This window comes from Eubalaena glacialis, chromosome 2 (assembly GCF_028564815.1).
Source record: "Eubalaena glacialis isolate mEubGla1 chromosome 2, mEubGla1.1.hap2.+ XY, whole genome shotgun sequence".
Taxonomy (NCBI): Eukaryota; Metazoa; Chordata; class Mammalia; order Artiodactyla; family Balaenidae; genus Eubalaena; species Eubalaena glacialis.
The window spans coordinates 163,581,225-163,602,722 of record NC_083717.1 but is presented as its reverse complement, the minus strand read 5'-3'; the positions used below and the strand labels follow the sequence as shown (position 1 = coordinate 163,602,722).

The window sequence follows — 21,498 nt, the reverse complement described above, 5'->3', positions numbered from 1 at the left end:
TTGAAACATCTTGTACTGGGTATTCTGTCCTGTTCTCAGATGGATATCTTTAAAGAAGATAGCAGACTGACTCTCCCCAGGATTTGCAGCTTATGAGAGAGCAGACTTTTCAAGGTGGCCAAGAAGAAAGGGGATGAGAAAGGGGAACATTGGTCTCAGAATTCCTGCTCACATCCACAAGCAATAAGCAGTAGAGGGGAAGGTGTGAAGAACAAAAGGGGCATATATAGACAGTGGGAGATGTCAAACTGCTCCAAGAACCTGCTAAAAACACTTTCAATGGGAAATGAAAACTCTCATCTGTAAAGTGGGAATAACAATACTTTCCTTGCCTCAAGGCTGGGCTTGTCTCTTTTTGCAGTTCCTCCCAGCTGTAGGATTTTCTGAACTATAGACATAGGCGCTCATACCCACAGCAGCCAAAGATGGAACGGGGGATACTGTCTTCTGAAATGAAATGGCCATTGACAAATTGATTTATTAGAGCTCTGTTTAGTCATTTTGCTGGGAAGGATAATAACTTGTTAGCGTAAGTAAAAACCTGTGCCTTCTAGAGAATACTATCCATTTATATGTGCTCTCTGGAGAATGCTTATACATACAAATGAAGGCCCTCGCTGGTAGGAAAAACTCCATGAAATTTCACACGTATTTATGGCAATGTCAGTAGATAAGAAGTTATTGTCAGGCATTAAATGACATCAAGACCACAGCATTGGCCATAATTGGACAGACTTGGGGTTCCTCCTATTCAGTACCTGTCTACCGAGGGAACTGAAGGGTAGTTTTTGAGAGATCAGAAGTTGGGCTCCCAATTTCTTCACCTCATTAATAATCAACTGTGCACTTAGGATCTCTAAATATGACTAAAGCTTCCTCAGACCTGTGTGTATTTTCAGCTTGATTACTGTCTTGGTGTAAAGGAGCCTCATGAATTATCGCTTCTGGGTGATATTTGTTCTAAATGTATATGCACTTCCACATGTTTGAGATGCTGGTCCAGGGTATTGTAGGGTTTCCCATCTATTCCTTTGCATTATTTTTTAGACTTCAGTAGACTTTAGACTACCCTCTTGGCCTTCATTGCAGAAGAATGAGTCCAAAACCTGCTAGTCTCTTCTCACAAAAGGAGCCCTACCTTTGATACTTTAAACTGTAATTTTACAACTAGAGGCAGTATGATACAGCCAAAAAAACCCATGGGCTCTAAGTATAGTACTCTGGGTTAGGATTCTGGCTCTACTACTGGTTTAACTATGTAGTTTGGAGAAATTTTATTAACTTAGATTATTTCCTCATTGAAAAAATGGGGATAATAATGTCTCTCATGCAGGGCTGTTATAATGATTCAAGATATTATATGCAGTGTTCCTCGTACATGGTATGTGCTCAGTAAACAAGGCCATTAATAGTAATATCAATGAATTAACAATATGCTTCAGAAGACACCATTGATCCAATCAGGTTACCTGATTGGATCTCTGTGTGACCCTAATTAATAAGCATGCTAGTTTTTTGGTTACCATGAAGATTACTAATCTAAACTCATAAAATACTGGAGCCAGAAGGGACCTCAGACTATCTTCTAGGTATCATAGAGTAGAGTTTCTCAAATTTTAATGTGCTTATGAGCCACTTAGGGATCTTGCTAAAACTCAGATTACTATTCCAAAGGTCTAGAGTAGAGCTTGAGATTCTGCATTTCTAACAAGCTCTTGATACTTCTGGTGCCAGGTTAGAGTTGAAAGGCTCTAAAGCTCTTGACCAAACCATGAAACCCAGGAAGGAAAGTGGCATTTCAGATGACTTTCATGATTGGATCATGAATGCTTGCTTTCCAGTTCCAATGTTCAACTTCATCTTATCTAGAATGTAGCTCTTACCCTGAGACCCTGCTAATCGCAATACCAATCTGGAAACTGAAATTAAAACCCTCGGGAGGACTTAGACAGAAGCTGTGTGATGCCTGGAACGATTTTACTTTCTAAACCTTCTCTATTTGTGTAGCTTTATTTGCCCACCAAGCCTGGTAGCATTGTCACTTTTGCCCTCACCATACTCCTCTGAATCTATTCAGGATGAAACCAAGCCTATGCTCTATCAATAATATTAGGTCCGTGAATTCACTCATTTGGTTTTGTGCTTTACTTCTTCAAAGGTTTCCTTAGCACCATGGTAGGATGAAAAAACATGAACTTTGGCATCTGACAAACAGGTGTGAATCCATCACTCACCAGCTATGTAACTTGTAATGAGTCACTTCAGCTGTCTGAGTCCCAGATATTTTGTTGGAATGATAGGAACGATAATATCTATCCTTCAGGATTGTGATAAGTACTACATACAAATATGAAGAAAATGCACCTTTAGCACAGTGCTTGCTCATAAAAGGTGCTCATTCATTCAGCAGACAGTTATTAAATATCTGCTACATCCCAGGTACATTACTAGGTACCGGAGAGAAATAAGTGATTAAGATAAGCTGGCATTTCAGCTCCCAAGGATCTTATTCTCCAGTGGAGAGGATACAAGGTATACAGACAAATCAAAACACATGGGAGAAGTATGGTTGAGATAAGCTCAATAAAAGGGGAATGAAACTCCTCATTGTGTGTGTGACACCACTAAAGTTTTTTGGTTTTTTTTTTTAATTTATTTTTTTACTTATTTTTCGCTGTGTTGGGTCTTTGTTGCTGTGCGCGGGCTTTCTCTAGTTGCGGCGAGCGGGGGCTACTCTTCGTTGCAGTGCGCGGGCTTCTCATTGCGGTGGCTTCTCTTGTTGTAGAGCATGGGCTCTAGGCGCGTGGGCTTCAGTAGTGGTGGCTCGTGGGCTCTAGAGTGCAGGCTCAGTAGTTGTGGCGCACAGGCTTAGTTGCTCCACGGCATGTGGGATCTTCCTGGACCATGGCTCGAACCCATGTCCCCTGCATTGCCAGGTGGATTCTTAACCACTGCACCACCAGGGAAGTCCAACTAAAGTTTTTAAAGTCACCTTCATTAAGGATGTAGTAGTGAAGTAGATGAAGTGGGGCGGTGGGTGGGTGGAAACATGATTACTTTAAACCCATGTTACAATAAAGTCGTGATATTTGAGAGGGATACTACTGACATCTTCGTGCTCCAGAAGAATCCATACCCTTGTGACTACCACTGCAGCACATCCTGGGATTTATAGCCTCTGAGCCTCCTGCATATAATAATAAAGCCTCACCGAGATACGGGTGCTTGCCAGCACGTTAATCTCACTCACTGAACGTGTGACTGGCTCCTGTATCCCAGGCTCACAGCGCGCCTCTGCAAAAATAAGATTATTGCGGCTCATTGACCTTTGGGGTCTCTGGGAATAGTCAAAGCCACAGATGTCAAGATCTACTGTAATTAAATAGCATAGGCCTCCTTCAAAGAAGAATGGAGTATTGGCTGTACCACGCATTTTCCAAGCAAATTAGAACGTTAAAACTGGAAGGTATCTGACCTCCCAGTTTTACAAATCACGAAGTTGAGAATCAGAGATGCAAAGTGACTTGTCCAGGATCACACAGGTAGATATGATAGAAAGTTAGACTTTTAGATAGAAAGGACTTTTTAGATGCTACTGATTTAATGTCTCCCCCTCCCGATTTGGACTTTTCCATTTTATTTTTATCCATCAAAATGTCAACTTCGGAAAGAATATGGAAATTCTTGGGTGACAGATGCTCTGGAAGTGCACATCCAGGAGTGTTATGTGACTAATGTCTTAACTAAGAATAATAATATATTATGGACTATTTTTAATCTCTTGGTTCACCTTGAAACTGTTGAAGGAAAATAGTGAGCCCATAGAAAAATTTTAAAAATCTTTATCTTAGTGATCTCTTGCTGAGGGAGACACGTGTAGCTGAGACATCTTTTAGTGATGGTTAACTTCAGACTAGACCTTGTTGCATGAAATAATGCAGGGTTTGTTTGTTTTTTTTCAGAATGATGCAGGCCATTCTCTTCCAGGGGTGCTTTCTCTGTAAAGTTTCAGCCCAAGGCATCTTCCCATCAAAACCTATACAAATCTGGCGTTATCCAGGACACAATTTTTACATTCTCCAAGTTGACTGAAACACAGTGGACTTTTCTCTTTTTCTTTGGCTCAGCAGGGTGATAGGATAGTCTTTATCTGGCCACGGAGGAAGATTATTTGCCTCTAGAATGCCCTTCCTGTGCTTGAGAAAAGTCACAAGCTGCATGCTTAGTGAGGGTGGGAGTGCAGTGGAGGTAGATGTATTTCCCCCTTAGCTGTCATCCCTCCCTTTCTCCTTTCTTCTGCCTGCAGTACCTGACTTCCAGTAACAAGCTGTCTTTGTGGCTTTAGGTAAACAGTCGGTCACCCAGGCCACGGCTTCATGGAACTCACAGTGGAGCTGTGTGCTTGGTTCAGAGTGGTCCTGAAGAAGGGAATCCATGTCTAAGCCAATTGTTTAATGGGGGGACTTAACAGTACAGTGGAACATTTCAGGTAGGGTTGTTCAACTACAATTCTGTTTCTTTTGGGCCCAAAGGAGTGATTAGAGGCTATGTGGACTCTTTAGCAGAAGCTTTGGATGTTGTGCCCCGAAAGGCCCCAGGTCCTGCTAATTTTTTTCTTTTCTTCTTAATTACTGAAATTGCCAAAGAATATGTCAAAGGGTGACATATTCCAACTTCAGGATTCATAAAGCACCCCAAGTATACTTAAATCGTACATGTCCGTAAAGATCTCCAGGAAGTCCAGAGCCTTCCTGGTTAATTTGTTTTAGGGTCTAAGGGTACAACATTCCTGACAATACTGGATCAGGCAGCACTTCCTCTACTTGACCTGGTCAGGGACCGTATACAGCAGAGCATTCAGTGTGCCTGCCCTGGGTCTTCTCACTTTGGTCTGCCGTCTGGTATGAGAAAGTTCAGGGTGCAGGGTTAGAGATTCTGCCAGGAAGAATGTCAGTTTGGGTTTGAGGAGAAAGGCACACTGCCATTGGAGATGATCACATTACCATCCAATCAGAAGGTGAAACAGTCTCGGCCTCAAAGCAGGGTCTCCTGTGCACTGCTTGGAATGATACTAGTTGGGGCGTCAGGCAATAATAAAGGAATGACAATGGAGATCCTGCTATGGGCCTTGCTTCTTTTGTCTCGACTCTTCTGGCTCTTAAGGTCGAAGTTTCCTCATTCACTCACAAGCATGATGGAAAGGGCAAAATGAGGTGGCTGAGTGGAGAGGACTCTTCCTTGTTGTCCAACTTTCATCAACTTCCCAGGTGTATTTGGGTCATACATGAGCATGCATTCCTTCCCCCTCCTTTGGCTGTGCCCCTGTCAACTCCACGAGGAATGGAGTAGAATTCAGAGCTACAGTCTTCGGTTTATTCAAGACGTTGTTTTCCTGCTGTCTTTTTAAAAGAAAAACTAATCTGTGCTTCCAGAACGCAATTAGAAGTCCTGGCATAGAGCCAGTAGTGTGTAACTGATAGTTGGAGAGAGAGAACTCCTTGACCTGCAAACAGAGCAAAGTCCCCGTATTTAAGTTCTGCACCGTCCAGAAACTCTTGCAGGAATCCCATGCGTTGAGAATTTTGCTAAAAGGCCATGAAGGAAAGCACTAGGTAAACATTCTCAGGTGGAGTGATAATTATCATTCATAGGAATTATATTCCCACCCCTGCCGCCTACCACGCACCCAAGTAGGAAGTTATCTGGGTGAGTACAGAAGAAGATAAAATTGAAAGTAAAATTTATTCACTATGGAAAAATTTGTTTTTCTAAAATTGAGTCATCACTAGGTGTGTGCATATATTTGAGTTTAGTTATCAGTGTGGCACCAACCTGACCCTCTCTAGCGAAGGGTCAGCGTGCATGGACACAGCCTTGTTAACCTGCCCTTGCCTGAGCCCAGTTCACTTACCACTTGGTGGCAAGGGTTCATGAAGAACCAGTTAGTTATGATACAGACAACACTCTAGATTCTTTAGTTGGTGCTTTCAAAATGAGTGACATCTTGATAGTAACTTCCTACTCAGAATATGGCTGCGGAACAAATTATGGATTACAGATGACTAATTCTGCCATTTCTCCGTAGTAGTCCATCTTTTTCCAGAGCTCTTGGTCTTGATTTGTCTCCCTTTTGGTTTCCTCCTCGTGTATCCCATGCGATTTCTCCTCGGGACCCCCACTACCACCGACCCTCTCTTTCTGAGATGTGGTGATGGAGAGTGTACCCTGCAACCATCCCTAGAGCAAGCCCTGGCCCTGGCTGCAAATCTTCTATGTGTTCACTTTATTTCCCCTCTTGTACCTTCCTTTCTGTTTGGATGCACTTTTCTTACACTTGCTCTCTCTTCTAAACGTCCTCAGCTGCATCTTTTCTTTCTCTAGTGTGTATGCTCCAGGTGCTGCTGACATTCACGCCGTGGTTTCTACTTCTTCTCGAGCTCAGTGCCTTCCTCCCCACGTCCTTTAGTCCCGTCTCCTCTCTTACTCTTATCCTATTCCCTACGTCCCTTTCCTTCACATTGTTGGCATCTGTATTTGGATTGCCTTCTCTCTACTGTCTGATCTATGATTTCTTTGGGTGACCAAGAGTGCACTGTGGGTATCCCTTAAGAAAGCCCGGCATTTGGACAGAAAGAATTAGCCTTACGATAATACCAAGAAGACTGATATCTCCCAGGAAACAAACCACGTACTCTGGTGCTCTTTTTTTCCCTTCACCACAAAGTGTTTGACTGTTAAGACAAGAAGGTTGAATTGTAAGGATCCAGCATAGACTGGAACTGGTATTGGAAAGGCATCAGAGGCTGCGGGAGCCCTAGGGACCACCTTCTCTTTCTGACGCTGTCTCTCTAGGCCATGGGGTCTCTGTCTCCTGGCATCTCTGCTTCTCTCTGTGGCCTTCTCCCTTATTGCTTTGATGATACCTCACAGCCCAACAGTCCTATCTCCTACTTGGAAAGATATTTCTATTCTTCTAGCTCAGATTCTCAAGGGAGGAACTCTGTTGCCACCTCCCCCCAACCCCCGCCTTTTTTTCCACCTTAACTATGTCGAAGGCCACTGGCCCGATATGTATTGGTTGCCCTGTGTCAAGCCAGGTTTTCACCCACCCCCAAGTTGACAGTTAATCTGACATAATTGGGTGGCGGGGTGGGAAAACAAAGTTGCCCAGGGGTTCCCATGGTAAGCTACGTAAGCAGTTGTGTCTCTAAGTGGTGGACAGTGTCACTTAGAAGGAAGTCCCAAGTGAGACAGTCATCTGTCACCTCAAAACTGACACAGTATATAAGGTTTGCAGTGCCTCTGAGAGAGTGCTGATTTTACAGTGGTCAGTGCTGGGGCGGTAGGCTGGAGATTGGGAGAAATTGCCACCTCTGGAGCCCTCAGCCCTACCGTTCATCAAGCTGGCCACAGACTCAGCAGCCAAGGTTCAAATGGCCTCTGCCCAGATCAACAGAAAACATTCCTAGTGGGTGATGCTCATTGACACAAATCTCAAGGTTACTAGGGTCATTCCTCCTCCTTTGCCCTCTTCTGGTCCGTCCTCTCCAGGAGACTAACGTCAGAAGATAATCTGCCATCATTTTCAGGTGCACTATTTGGGTACTGAGTCGCTGTCAAAGCCTCTTCGTGGATTTGGGTTTCCAGAGCAGGCTGTGTTCCCAACCAGGACAGAAAGCTTCCCTGCCACTCATGCTTGCCAGGGATAGAATGACAGCCTTTCCCTCCCTACCCCTCCCCTGCTAGACAGCTGGTCTGCTGGGCTTAGCCCGAGCCAGCAGGCACCACCCCCCCCCTCCACCGCCTTATCTTTGCAGCTGTAATTTGATGCCTTTCCAGGAACTCCCCGGAAGCCAGAGTATTCTCATCTCCAGGTGGCACAGTATGTGACTCTGTCAAGTGTCCATGTCCCAGGACATAGGGCTGGGTGTAAAATAAGACTCTTTCTGTGTCAGTTCCAGTCAGTCCATCGTGGCTGTCCAGGCAGCCATCTTGGAAAGGATCTTTGAGGCTATATCTGGACTCAGCCGTGGATGTGAGAAGAAAAGGCAACTATCTGTCAACTCTAGTCCTGGGATGACAGATGGAAAGACCTTCATGGGATAAAGAAAGTAGGAGTCTCCATTTCACTGAGGTGCATTAGCATGAAGTTGTCACTATCTCTCCAATACTGGACCAGTCCTAATGTGAAAGTGATCCTCATTGGATCACTCTCTTCTTCATCCTGCATAACACAGAACTTTCTTCTAATCCCTGGATGAATCCACAGGGACATAAATCCCCATTGGATGCATGATGCAGATAACTTTCTTATCAGACCAGAATCTTCCAGAAACCTTGCTAACCTAGTGGGCTTCATAAACTAGACCAGTGGTTCCCAACCAGCTCCCCATCAAAGGCCATTTTAATTATTTATTCCTTCTCATGGATCCCAGGTGTTAGAAGATTCTTAGCTGAAAATTAATTAGATTTCCCTTTTCTCATAAAATATAGCAAAAGATAACTAGTGTTACGACAATGAGTTAATATAGTTCTAGCCAAAGTAGACAGAAGTGACATTTTAATTAACCTGTGTGGACTGTTGTAAGAATACATACTTTCTATCTTGGGGGTTGGGGAGAGAGTAGAATAAACACAGCCACGGGCTGACTTTCAAAGAACAAATTGATGTAAAATGCTTTGAAAATATTAGGCCCTAATTGTTTAAAGTTGTTTTGAAGAGGGTGAGCCCCTGGGGAGGTCCAAATATTCTGGAGAATATATCAGAATATAGGACACAGTATTGGTTATCGAGGCTTCAGCATTGTTTAGACCTTGGAGAAAGATTACTATTGTTGTTGTTTTTCTTCTTACATAATAAAACTTCTAATGTTTGCATGAAAATATAAAATTCCACTTTTAAAAGTAAAGGATTTGTCATACCTCTAGAGTTAATATTATCACTGTCTTCAGATGAGGTAACTGAAAGTAAGAAATATTAATTTACCTTAGAACACACAGCTTTTAAGGGTCAGTATCCAAACCTAGATCTTCTGCTTATAAATCACATATTCTTTCAACTATGTTACATATTTTAGCCTCAGAATAAGGTCATGAAGCTGAAAGCAGCAGGCTTTCTTCTCATATGGAAGGAGTTAAGAGGACATCTCTTCCTTAACAGCAAGAGTTGGCTGTCCTTTAATTCAGGGGCAACTGGGCCCAAGGAATTTGGCAAGGGCCAAATAGACTCCTTAATGCCCAGCTCAGAAATCTGGACTCATCGCTCTTGACTGCTGGCTCAGACGCACCCTTGCGCAGGCCGGTACACAGAGGGGCCTTGTTTGTGTCACTTCACCATCAGGAACTATCAACAGATAATGCTTTGGCCTGCTGCCTGGGGAACAGGGCAAGGCTGGCTCAGCACCATGTGTTCAGATCGAGGGGCCTCCTTTGAGGCTGTGACCCTGGTGTCTGAGGACATCCCAGACCAAGGGTTAGAGGAGGAGGATGGTAAGAGAGTGCAGGTGGGTTCTGCCTGCAGCCCCCAGAGAGCCTATGAGAGCCCTCCCTCCAGAGAGGAGGTGGGGAAGCAGGTGCCAGTCGCTGAGGGTACAGTCAGCAGACATTCATGGAGCTCATTCTGTGGGCTGAGCACAGTGAGAAGAGGCACTGTCCCTGTCTTCAGGAAGTTCCCAGGCTGACGGGGAAGGGAGCGCGTGTGAGAGTTGCTGTGAAAGAGGGATCGCCGAGCCTCAGCCACACAGGCACTCCCTCCTGCCTTTTGCTGGGATTCAGTTTGGAGTGATTAAAGGTGACTTGCACACCCCCTCCTCCAGTCAACTCACAAGGACTTGTTAGAAGGAGGGCTGGTTGGCTTCGGCTTGTGGGACATGCACGGATAGAAGTAGAAGTTGACCTCAGGAGTAAACGGTCCCCGGGCAGGGTGCGTCCTCAGATCGGAGCAGCACTTGCTTCATCTCCATCACACATCATAGGGACACAAAAGATGTCTGTTGAATGAGTGAATGAATGAATGAATGAATGAACAGAGTGAATTCTTGGCCTGTCCTCTGGCTCTGTACTACCTTCTGCTTGTAGCAAGCCGGGGGGATATGGGATTTGAACACATCTCTTAGGTATGAGGTCCAGGGATGCCCACCATCCCCCACCCTCCGTGCCTTCCTCCTCTTCTCTCCCAGTGTCAGCGACATCCACGGAGCCCTCTGGCTTCAGGCATCTGAGCTCCTCCCCAGCCTGACCCCTGCCCTGCACCAGCTCTGCAGAAGGTCTGTTCCTGGGCTGCTCGGCTACCTCTGAGCACAGGCTGCCTTTGATGCTCAGGAGACACCCTGTAATTAATTAGGAGCTCCCTCCAGGGAGCATGTCATTATGTCCTATCTGGGCCTTGTAATGACAGCCCCTTGCCACCGCACAGGGAGCTGCCCTGCTCAGCTGCCCAGAACCTTTCCCTGGGAGGGAACTAATCTGCTTAGCCCAGATTGGATGCAGTTCTGCACAGCACCTCCCTGAAGGCCTCAGAAATGAGTCCCCACTAGCAGAAAGGGTTTCCTTAGGGGAGCCCCACTCTGTTCTGCTCTGCTCTTCGCCATGAGCCACCCCCCACCCCCGGGATTGTTCTTGGCTGAGTGGGAGTCTTAGAGAGCTCCATTCCCCTCTCGGCCAGAGCCCCTGGGTGTCCCACAGCCCTCCTGGGGGTTAGAGGGGAGAGGAAAGGAGATCGAAGGAGTTTGCCTGTTTTCCATGTCAGCTTGGGGAGAGGGGGTCACCTGGCATCCTACCTGGATAATTCTGTTGTTGCACTTTGAGGGGGAAGGGGCCTGGTCTGTTTCGAGCTATGGGGGAAGTTGCCTTAGTTCTCTGCATGACTTTCTTTGCTCCATTGGACTTGATTTCTGTGAAACGTTTTAGATGCACGGGTGCTGCCTCAGTCTGACATGGACGCTTCTCAAGGTGGTTTCTTCCCTCCGCCTCCCCACCTGCATCGAGGTTTACCTGAGCCTTTCTCTTGAGGAACCCAAATCCTCTCTTTGCTCTTACGTGGGATCGGCCAAAAATGCCACTGGCAAGCTGTGTGGGGTTGAATAGAGTCCCCCCACTCCCCACTCCCAAATCCATGTCCACCCACAACCTCTGAACGTGACCTTATTTGGAAATAGGGTCTTTGCAGATTTAATTGGTTGCAGTGAGGTTATACTCAATTAGGGTGGGCCTTAGAGCCTATGACTAGCGTCAACATAAGGAGGCCATGTGACAACAGAGATGAAGTTGCGGAGTGACGCAGCTACAAACCTGGTGATGCCAAGGATTGCTGGCAAACACCAGAAGCTAGGAGGGAAGCATGGAATAGATTCCCCTCAAAACCTCTGAGGAAGGAATCAACTCTGCTGACCCCTTGATTTCAGGCTTCTAGCTTCCAGACCTGTGAAAGAATAAACTTCTGTTGTTTTAAGCCATCAAGTTTGTGGTAATTTGTTACAGCAGCTGCAGGACACTAATACCCAAGCCTTGCGTAATGCCTGCTCTGGATTTCAGTAACATAGTCAAAGGACTGGTGGTGAGAAGAGCATTGCCCATGGGCTTAACTGCCCTCAGGACACTGACCCACAGCTTCTGAGGTGGAAGGAGGCCAGAGCTCATGTAACAGCTTTGTTATATATGGACTGTAATTGTAAGCCTTGCCATTCCTGTTTGCAGGTTAGATGAGGGTTCAAAAAAATAATCTGGCCACTTTCTCTAAGCCACAATCCCCTATCAGTTTAGTTACTTTATGACAGCTATTTTAATGGCCTCCTCTTTTATCTTCCAATCTCCTTAGTCCTGGTCCATTGATGGTTCTTTTATATACCTATAAAAAATATATATTTTCACTGTCAATATTTTTTATTTAAGTATAGTTGATTAAAACTGTTGTGTTAATTTCTGCTGTACAGCGAAGTGATTCAGTTATACATATATATACATTCTTTTTTAATATATTCTTTTCCATTATGGTTTATCATAGGATATTGAATATAATTCTTTGTGCTATACAGTAGAAACTTGTTGTTTATCCATTCTATATATAATAGCTTGTATCTGCTAATCCCAAACTCCCAATCCTTCCCTCCCCCAGCCCTCCTCCCTCTTGGCAACCACAAGTCTGTTCTCTATCTCTGTGAGTCTGTTTCCGTTTCATTGATATGTTCATTTGTGCGTATTTTAGATTCCACATGTAAGTGATATCGTATGATATTTTTCTATCTCTGTCTGATTTACTTCACTTTGGTAGGATAATCTCTGGGTCCATCCATGCTGCTGCAAATGGCATTATTTCATTCTTTTTTATGGCTGAGTAGCATTCCATTGTATATACGTACCACCTCTTTTTTATCCATTCATCTGTCGATGGACATTTAGGTTGTTTCCATGTCTTGGCTATTGTGAATAGTGCTGCTATGAACATGGGGTGCGTGTATCTTTTTGAATTAGAGTTTTATCTGGATATATGACCAGTAGTGGGATTGCTGGATCATACGGCAATCCTATTTTTAGTTTTCTGATGAACCTCCACTGATGGTTCTTAAACAACAGCCTAGAGGTTCCAGCTAATGCTCCATGAACTGCATGCCCATTTCTCCTTTTCCACCCTTCCAAAGGCTTACCTCTGGGCCATTGAAAACAGTGCCCCACCGTGTAGTTAAGAGTCACTCATCTTGTGACTGGGGAGGCAAAAGAAGTACCCATTCTCCAGGCCCTCTTTCCCATTGGTGTTCCCTGATGCTTTGCAGCTGGTCCTGAGATCCAGGAGTGTTACCTGCTTGTCCTGAAATGCAGATGTTACCTGCTTCCCTCTGCAAAGCAAGGTGGGCCTGGCTGGGGAACAAATGGAAATGCCACAGGCAACCTAAGAGCAAGTGAGCCATGCCTGTCTGTGATGAAAGGAAGGCAGCCCTGATAGGTGAGAAGGGGGCACTGAATGAGTGTCAAGTAGCTGAAGACAGAATTTTGGTTTATTGTTTGCACCATGAATTGTCGATGACAGAAGCGGGAGAGCAGCGATGTAGGTAGAAGCCCATATAGACATGGGGGCGGGTAATAGAGCAGGGTGATGAAATGCATGGACAAGGCGTCACACGGACCAAACTGGAATCCCAGCTCGGCTATTTATTGGTGATGGGATCTAGGGAAAGTTACCTGGCCTTTCACTTTACTCATCTATATTATGTGCATAATAATGGTACCTACCTCCTAGGGTTGTTGTGAGGATTGAATAGGACTATAAAACATTTAACATGGTGCTGAGTCTCAATTACTCATCAGATGCATTATGTGCCAGTTATTCGTTAAGGAGTTAAAGAATCTGTGCTGTTATCAAAGCCATTCTGACCCGTGGGCCAGCGTTTTGCTCAGACGGCTTCCCCCATCAGTAATTATATTCCCCACCTGAGCCCAAGGTGAGCTTTGGTGAAGAGACAGTTGATCTAAAGATAGAAAGTCAAAGAGTTTTGTCTGGAGGAAGGTGGAGGAAAGTTTCGTTATCAAGGCTTTCTTTGTCGATGTCAGGGAACACGACAGAGTTCTCTCCAGGGAGAGAGCAGCCCCAGGCCGGGGTAGAAAGTGACCTTGGGGTGGATTCCTCTGCATCCTGATGTGGACTTTATTGAATTTGTTTGGGAGATGAAGAGAAAGAAAGAAGGGATATGGAGAGAGAATGAAAATAAAAAGAGAGGGAGGAAGGGAGGAAGAAGGGCTGGGAGGAGGATGCATGTTCTTATCTGGAGGATAATTACATCGGAAATCACTTGCTGGTGGGGCTCTGGGGCTGGCACAACTCTAGTAATTATTGTACAGGCTCCCGAGGGCTCTTGGGCACGTCTCTGAGCAGCAAGTAGGCGGTGTTGAGATTTCTCTAGTTCGACCCGCTTCCCAGGCCACACGGTACACCGTCCCCCTTAGAGCCTTTCTCTGATCAGGAAGCTTAAACAGAACAGTTACTGTTTCAGAGCGGAGTCCCGTCTATGTGCTCCTGTGATGAAAACCACAAATCTGTCCATCCTGGATGCCTTCAGATGGAGAGCCCTACTATTGATGGCCACGTGTCTGGAGCAAGAAAGCAACTCTGCCGAAGTGCTGGCCCAGGTGCTGTCCCTTCCCTCACGCCGCCCCACAAGAGGAATTTCAGTGACTAAAGAATTAAATATTTTCCAGTCTGATTCTGGTGCTCCCAGTCAGGGCCTCCTACCTTTCATTTTTGTCCTGGTATTTAGAGATGACTCGCCCTTACCTTCATCTTACATAATAAGCAAGGCAGTTTTCTGTCATCTAATGAAGTGCCAAATACTGATGTGGCCATTTATTCGGTACTTACCACGTGGCAGGTACTACGTCAGGTGTGTGACATGTGTTCTTATGATCCTTACACTAATCCTGCAATGGCATATAACCCCATCCCTGCCCTGGCCACTCTGCCCTGTGCTTCCCCTTTCACAGCACAGCATATCACTAGATCAAAGTCAGAGATTTGAAGATTAAGCTTGGGTTTCGTAGGTGTTCACCTTTCCCACAGTTGTGCAGAGCCCTCAGCTGAAATCTCCATGGTTGAGGCATGAGCGTGGTCACTGACCTTGTTCCTCCTGACTCCGAACACCAAGCTGTGCGATTCTTGTTTTGACAGTGTCCCCATTCACATCTCTTCCGACTCAAGAAGTCCTTCCCCGCAGAACTCCTGGCTTCTTTCTTGCTTCCGGTCTCTGACCTGGCATTTCCTAACTACCGGTTGAATCACATGTAATCGCCATTTGAGGATATCAAAAACAATCATATTGGACTTTTCATGTGGTTCATCCAACACTAGGGACCCAGTGTTCTTCGCTTGCCCCTATGCGAACGCTGCTACCCGCAATTACCTTTACCTATTTCCTGAGAAAGAGGAGATAAACTGCTTGCCCACTCCCAACACTAAGAGTCTCCTCACTTTTTTACTGGTCACAGTTACTGCCACTACCCGAGGCTGAAGAGACTCCCTTTGTGTTAAGGCTCAGATCTTAGCCATTGTATCTGAACGTCTTTCATATCTCCTTCTGCCATTGTCTTCCCCCCATGGCAACCAAACAAGCAAGCAGGCAAACAAAATCCAAACACGGTGTGGTATACACAGTATAAAGGACAAAAACATCAGCTTTGGAGGCAGGTGGACCTGTGTTTCAACCCTGACTCTGCCACTCCTTAGCTGTGTGTATTACTTTTCTTTTGCTGCGTAACTAATTACCACAAACAACACTGATTTATTATTGCTCAGTTTCCGTGGATCGAGAGTCTGGGCACAAGTTAGCTGCAGTCAAGGTGTCAGCTGGGACTGCCGTCTTATCTGAGGCTCAGGGTTCTTTTCCAAGTTCAGATGGTTGTTAGCAGAATTCAATTCCTTGCAGCTATCGAACTCATGGCTTCTTTCTTCAAGGCCAGCAGGAGAGAGATTCACGCTTTAAAGGACTCATCTGTTTAGGAGGCGCACACCAGGATAATTTCCTTTGAAGTCATGACTTAAAAGTCAACTAATCAGGGACCCTAATTATATCTGCAAAATCCCTTCACCTCTGCCTTATAACATAATCATGGCATCTAATCATTGCCATGTTCACGGGTCCCATCACACTTTAGGGATGGCATTATATAGGGCATGTACAGTAGGGAGGGGAAAGGATCTTAGGGCCACATTAGAATCCTGCCTACCTGCTATGTGACCTCAGGTAAATTGCCTAATCTCTTTAAGATTCAGTTTTCTTACCTGGAAAAAAGGGGCAATAAAAGCAGCCATATAGAGTTATTACAAAGACTAAAGAGACATATTATGTTGAAAAGTCAGAAAGAGAAAAACAAATATCGTATATTAACGCATATATGTGGAACCTAGAAAAATGGTACAGATGAACCGGTTTGCAGGGCAGAAATAGAGACACAGATGTAGAGAACAAGCGAATGGACCAAGGGGGGAAAGTGGCAGGGGGCGGGGCGCGTGATGAATTGGGAGATTGGGATTGACATGTATACACTAATATGTATAAAATAGATAACTAATAAGAACCTGCTGTATAAAAAAATAAATGAAATTCTAAAATTCAAAAAAAAAAAAGAGTGGCAGACAGTAGACACAGGTACGTAATTTCCTACTTACCCTCCCTTTAGTTGTTCATCCATCCTTCAGTCTCTGTGATTTGAAATACCATGGAAAACCATTCCAAGTAGTCAGAATTGTGCCAAAAAGTATGGTTGATTCTCATTATTTGTAGTAATGTTCCATAAAGTTGCTGCAAACAATGAATTAGTGAATACTGAAGCATTACTCATGGGGTAATGCAGAGTTAGGTTCCCGTGAGCCCCTGATCACATTTTCACAACTGACCCATACGTTATCTTGTTTCATGTGTTTCTGTTTACTATATGCTTATTTAATGTATGCTGTTCCTTCCTTAACATTAAACTCAAAGGCAACAGCACTATAACTTGTGCCTGAACGAAGCTTATCCAATACAAGTATTTCCTCCATAAGGTGTATATAGCCTTCCTGCACCTAGGAACACTGGACAGCACTTCAGCGCTAGGCTGGGGGCCATTTAAAAGAGAAAACACCAACAAACCCCCACAAAAATGTAAAACAAAAGTGGCACCAAACAGACTGCAGAAAGGACACTTGTTTACGGCATGAGATGAAACAAGAAGGCAGAGCATCACCTTGTTGGACCTCACCTGGGAACATGAAGTCAGGTGACCGAAATATTACATAACATTTTATATATTTTATATAAATATTAAATATATATATGTATATATATACATATAAAACAGGCAGGTTATTTTTTAACTTTTATTGAAGTATAGTTGATTTACAATGTTGTGTTAATTTCTGCTGTACAGCAAAGTGATTCAGTTATACATATATATACATTCTTTTTCATATTCTTTTCCATTATGATTTATCACAGGATATTGAGCATAGTTCCCTGTGCTATACAGTAGGACCTTGTTGTTTATCCATTCTATATGTACTAATTTATACCTGCTAATCCCAAACTCCCAATCCTTCTCTCCCCCACGGCAACCACAAGTCTGTTCTCTATGTCTGTGAGTCTGTTTCTGTTTCACTGATATGTTCATTTGTGTCATATTTTAGATTCCACATATAAATATCATATGGTATTTGTCTTTCTCTTTCTGACTTACTTCGCTTAGTATGATAATCTCTAGGTCCATCCATGTTGCTGCAAATGGGATTATTTCATTCTTTTTTTTATGGCTGAGTAATATTCCATTGTATATATGTACCACATCTTCTTTATCCATTCATCTGTCGATGGACATTTAGCTTGCTTCTGTGTCTTGGCTATTGTAAATAGTGCTGCTATGAACATAGGGATGCATGTATCTTTTCGAATTATAGTTTTGTCTGGATATATGCCCAGGAGTGGGACTGCTGGATCATATGGCAACTCTATTTTTAGTTTTTTGAGGAACCTCCATACTTAGATAGATTATTTTTTTCCCAAAATCTTTTTCTAGTGTTTTTCCAATGACTAGAGGCAGGAGCTGGAGTGAGGGTCAGAAGCAAGGGCCTCCTTCCTTTTCCCTTGCTGGGCCTCTTTGGAGAGCATTCATCTCCTCAGTACATTTTACAGCTCTTCTAAGGCACCATTAAAAAAGAGAAACCGAGTCAATACTGATTTAAAAAAAGCCCACTTGCCCATCACTCCGTACTAAGAGGTGAAATGTTCTAGGGGGGCCTTCTGAAGACAGGGCCTCAGCCCCCATGGCCTCATTGCAGACCCAGATTCCTGCTAAAGGTACTTGGGTTTGAACTCCCTGGCCATGGCATTGTGGACGTGACAGATCTGCTGCTGCTCAGAGTGGGGAAGACATCCACAGCAGGCATTATATTTCACGCTGAACGCTGAAGGGGTGATGCCCCAGTGGCTAGAGCTGGGTGCGAGTTGGCCAGACGAGATGCCTCTTCCTTTCTCTCTTCTGCCTGTGGTGACAGATTGCAACCAACTCCAGCTGGCGGTGGCTTTGAGACACACTCTAAATGTTCCAGAAGACACCTTAACACCGAGTCTCTAATTCTGATGCTGTCGGACACGCTGTCTTCCAGCTCTACCTTCCTTCCTTAGACTCATCTGCTTTAAAACCGGCTTCCCTGAGCTCTTGTCTTCGTGCCTCCTCATTAGTGACATCAGAACCCTTCCCTTCCTACCCTGCTAACTGCGGCTCATTAGAACTCAGTAGCAACAGCTGTGTGTGCTGGGCAGCAGCAGCTGTGAGGCCAAAAATGGGGCTGGGGATTTGGTGTTGGGCAACAGGGTGGTGCAATGATTTTCTGGGGCAGGTGAGCTCATTTGTTTCTTTTGTCCCCTTTCTCTCCCTTCCCCACCCACCTCCCCCAACACACACTTTTACTGCACCAAAAGAAAACAGAAAGCAATGATCTGGCAACGTGGCTGTCATGGATACCAAGCCTGCCATCTGCGGGGAACACTTCTGTATCATCGGTCAGCAAAACAGAGCAGAACCCTGTGTTTTGTAGCTGGTAAAGCAGGGCAACCTCTCCACTGAGGTGGCCGGGGCATCTGTTTGCTTCATTAAGAATGAAATAGCAGACCTGATTCCATATTTAGAAATCGCACTTAGGTGCAAGTGTGGCATGCGGGCACCAATCGACACAGCTGGCACCACTGTCTTTTCTCTGCAGTGACTTGTTGAATTTAATAATGGAGATGTATGAAATCCAGAGTGATTTGAACTGAAGGTTTAGGGGCTTTGTATAAAATTGATATGTAAGGGATTTGGAAGGGGATGAGGGAGTCCTTCTGATAACTTCTCATTCAATTTTGGAGCCAAATAACCAAGCATTTACAAAAAGTAAAAGAGAAATTGAAATAGGATTAATCTGGGAATTTCTGTGCCTCATATGTACCACATCTTATAGAATAAGAATTACGTTTTTTTTTCATTTCATGCCCAGTCAGCAAATATGATTAGTGGGTATCTAGTGAGTTCAGGGCACTGGGCTAAGAGGGGTTACCAAATGTCTTCACTTAACAAAGTCCTGCTGAGCTCCTAAGTTGTGCCAGCACTGTGCCTGGTGCTACCACGTAAAGAGTAATGTCAGGGAGCGTCAGACCTCAAGGAGCTTACAGTTTGTCAGGAGACATCAAACAAGTGAGCCAACAAAATGATCTACCATCTTAGAGATAGTCCCCAAATTCATAGAGTTTACACTTTTACAAGGAAAGTAGAACATAAACGTGTGAGCATTCAAAAAACAACCACAAGACAGTAACAGAAGAATGCAATTGACAACTGAATTATACAGACTGTAATGACTATAGAAATTCACTGAAAGAGATCATAATGAGCTGGGGACAATCCAAGAGACTTCCTTTTGGAGGCAAGTTTTGAGCCAAATCTTGAAGGGTCAATTACTTTTGCTTTTTGCTTCCTATAAAAAAAAGTCTTTGTGTCAAATGGAGGTGAATGGAAGGAGAGGTTGTGACAACAGAAGGAAAAAATTTCTCTAAAGAGTTTGCTGATATCAGAATCTAGCTCTTCGGGTCTGAATGTATTCTTTCTACCAATGTTGTTTGAGTCCATCCTCTGTGCCAAGTGCTGCGTCACACAGTGGGAATACAGGGCGTGAGATTCTAGAACAGCAGTAGCAAAACTGTTATTGAAGCTGTTAGAGCTCAGCTCAGCTCTGGGATCTCGAATCCAAGCAGTCTTTTGGGCATGAGTTCAGTTCCTTCATGTGGATGAGTGGTTCTTAGCCTGGCTTCTTGTTAAGAGTTACCCAGGGAGCTTAAAAAATACTGATACCTGGGTCCTACCTTCAGAGATTCTGATTTCATTGGGCTCAGGTGGGGCCTGGGCATCAGTATATTTTAAAAGCATCCCAGGTGATTCGAATACATAGCTAGGGTTTGAGCCTCTGCTCTAGATTAGCTATCTGCACTCCAGAGGTGCTCCCAGGCCCATCTCTCCATGAGTTAACAAGCTTTTTGCAGCAGCAAATGGAGAGAGTTCTGGCCAAGGCTCTGGAACCAAGCACACCCGGGTGTAAGACTTGATGCCACCACTTAGTGGCCTTAGGCAAGTCACTAAACAGCCTAAGCTTTACAAATTCTTAATTTGTAAAATGGGGACAGTGCTAGTACCTCCTCCTAGGATTATTGTGAGGTTTACATGGAATAATTCCCAGCTCATAAATAAGCACTCACAGAGGTCCCATGGGCTAGGCCCTCAACACTTAATGTTTCAAACCACAGGGACTTATGCCACCAAATCAAAAATCTGCGACCGCTGTTCCGAAGTAAAAACCTGTCTCCAACAGCTTGCATTCAGGGGACGTGTGAATTGTAGAGGGAAGGTGAGCCCCACGGGGTGACCTGGGAGTAGCTGGGAACAGGATGAAGCTCAGGAAAACACTTGAATGCCATTCTTATTTGTGCTCAACGATGACATATTGAAATGAGGACAGCTAAAACCGGACTAAAACTTTGCTGGTGAAGCAAAGGCAATGAGTTAATTTTGCATCCATTGAGGAACAATTCTAGAACTGTGACTTCTTTGAAGGGAGGAGAAGAATCTAGATTATATTTAATCCAAGTCAATGCGTAGGACAGAGTCTTGCCCTCTCGACTTGATTGGAAAAAAGTAAAATGAGAGAAAGAACAAAAGGACCCTCCACCAAAATGCTAACAGATAACTGCTTTTGAGTGAGGTCTCCTGGAGTGAAGTTTCCACTCATAAAAGAATGGATTTCTATCCAGTTCAATCATCAGAAGGCAATACTGGACTTAAGTATGATTCCCAAGAGAATATCTAATGTGATTCCTGTGTTTGTCTTTGAGAGAAATCAACCACCCTATGCAAGATTGAGTCCAAGAATGCAGCCTTATACTAATTCTAGCAGAGAACTACTCGATGCCTTATTTTATACACATCTGTGAATATTTGTATGGAAGCTCAATCATATTTTGAGGAGCCCTGTGGTCAAATAAAGAATCTTTCAGATAAACTAATGATTAGATGCACCGCTGCCCTCATCTGCCCCATCCTACTTTTACACCAATCTGAATGGTCAGTCATTCTGAGTTTCTGAAGGTTACTAGCTCCTTTTCTGGGCTCTGCAAGAACAGGGAACAACATCTCCTAAAGCAAGCCCAGGGTTGAGAGATTGGAAGCCTATCTGATCATGGTAATGTGAATCAGTTGAAATATCACCCTGCATATCAGACCTTCTTTGAGTCAGCCCAACCCTGGTGACTAGCACTCCCGATTTTTCTCTCCTGGCTCATGAGGGGCTGCGTTGACCATTAGGTGCTGAGCTGGACTCTCTGGAGCTGGGTTCTATGGCAGGACTCTTGTCATTGTTGAGACAGAGGCCATTGGGACCATTGGGATGGATCTCCAAGCCACAGGGGTAGCAGCTAGGTGGGCACATTTTCAGAGCAAAGAATGGATTACAAGGTG

The 21,498-nt window shown here is 44.4% G+C and overlaps 1 protein-coding gene across 1 annotated transcript in view; it reads left to right on the top strand.

Moving 5' to 3' along the window:
* SLC8A3 (solute carrier family 8 member A3) overlaps window positions 1-21,498 on the top strand; it is a 158,425-nt gene that overhangs the window by 23,007 nt on the left and 113,920 nt on the right. The window lies entirely within an intron of this gene.